Source organism: Oryza glaberrima, chromosome 6 (genome assembly GCF_000147395.1).
Source record: "Oryza glaberrima chromosome 6, OglaRS2, whole genome shotgun sequence".
Taxonomy (NCBI): Eukaryota; Viridiplantae; Streptophyta; class Magnoliopsida; order Poales; family Poaceae; genus Oryza; species Oryza glaberrima.
The window spans coordinates 9,035,534-9,037,310 of NC_068331.1; positions in this window are offsets into that span (position 1 = coordinate 9,035,534).

The following is a 1,777-nucleotide window of genomic DNA, read 5'->3' on the forward strand; positions in this document are numbered from 1 at the left end:
GGCGCGGTGTGGGGAAGTGGCCGTACGGACCTCTCGATGGCGGCGTACTCGAGGCAGGGGAGAGGGCAGCGGTCGGGGAGAGCTTGAACTCCTGCGTGGAAGCGGAGGCGGACGACGACGACGCCTCGGCGAGTCAGCGTGGAAGCCAGCGGCCACGGGAGCAACAACAGTAGCCGCTGCCAGGGCCAGTGAGGAGCCTGCCCGCCCTCGCAGCCGCCGCCGCCGCCGCGCGCCCGCCCTCGCCCTCGCTGCGGCCGCCGCCGTGCACGCCCTTGCCGCCGCGTCGAAGCTCCGCGCGTGGCCGCCTCACGCCCTCGTAGCAGCCGCCCGCGCGCAAGCCCTCGCCGCCGCCCGCCCTCGCCCTCGCCGCGGCTGCCGCCGCTACCCGCCGCCGCCGCGTCGAAGCCCCGCACGCGGCCGCCTCACGCCCTCACCGCGGCCGCAGCGCGCACGCCCTCGCCCTCGCCGCGGCCGCCGCTGCCACCAGCCCGCCCTCGCCACGGCCGCTGCCGCCGCGCACGCCCTCGCCACCGCCCGCCCTCGAGTCCCCGATTCACGCACGCACGAGTTGGGGCTTGGGAGGACTCAGTCCTTATCCATTCCCTTAGGGGTACAAACGTAAATTCATATTTTCTCAAACCTTTTTTTATTTCCTTTTGTATTTTTTTAACACAAAACGTGGGACCCACCAAACGACTGTTACAAGTGGGGGTAGACGGCTGGTTCAGATTAAAAAGTGGGGGTAAAACTGCAAACTCTAAAAAGTGAGGGTAAAACATCAATTGGATTTGAAAGTGAGGGCCTGGATGCAATTATCCCTTTAATATATTGATTTCACTCCATCCCGTCCCCAAAATCCAAAATCAATCATCTCCGAATTGTCTCCAAATCCTCAAATCGATCATTTCAAATACATCACAACTTCTACAAAATTCATCACAGATTCACATAACACACAAATCAAATACATCACACACAAATCTCATATCCGAATCACAAATTCTCAAAAAAAAGAAAGAAAAAAACCGCTGGCACAGGCCGCCGGCACGCCGCCCGCCGCCGCGCAGGCCACCACCCGGCCGGCCTCACGTAGGCCGCCGGCCGGCCCTCCGTGCCCCGCCGCTGCAGTAGATGCTGTGGGGAGGAGAGAGGAGGGAGGAGGGAGAGGAGAAGGAGAGGAATAGATAGGGTTGAGGAGAGGAGAGGAGTTAAAGTTGAGGAGGAGATACCTCGATCCGATCCCGCACGCCTCTCCGTGTATGCTGATCTTTTTTCCCGGTTGGTGTTACCAACCGGCAGGTAAAGCGTATGGCGAACTTTTTTTCAGGTTGGTGTTACCAATCGGGATCTTTAGTCCCAGTTGGTAACACCAACCGGTACTAAAGATTGAAAAGTACCCCTGAGCTTTTAAACTGGGACTAAAGATGTTTTTAGTCCCGGTTTTTAATACAACTGGGACTATTGTGAAATCTGTTTGACCGACCAAAGATGATTTCTCCACAAGTGAAATACATATATTAATATATATCACTGGTGGAGAAGTAGTTTTTACTCCCGGTTCGTAACCCCCTTTAGTCCCGGTTTTCCAAACGGGACTACGAATCCGGGACTAAAGGTCGCTATCTTTAGTCCCAGGTGAAATAACCGGGAGTAAAAATCTATTTTTAGTCCGGGACTATAGATATAGACTTTTTAAGTCCCGGTTGATGTTACCAACCAGGACTAAAGATAGAGCCAGACTGATACCCAGTTGCTTCTTTATTCTATTATTTTCTTC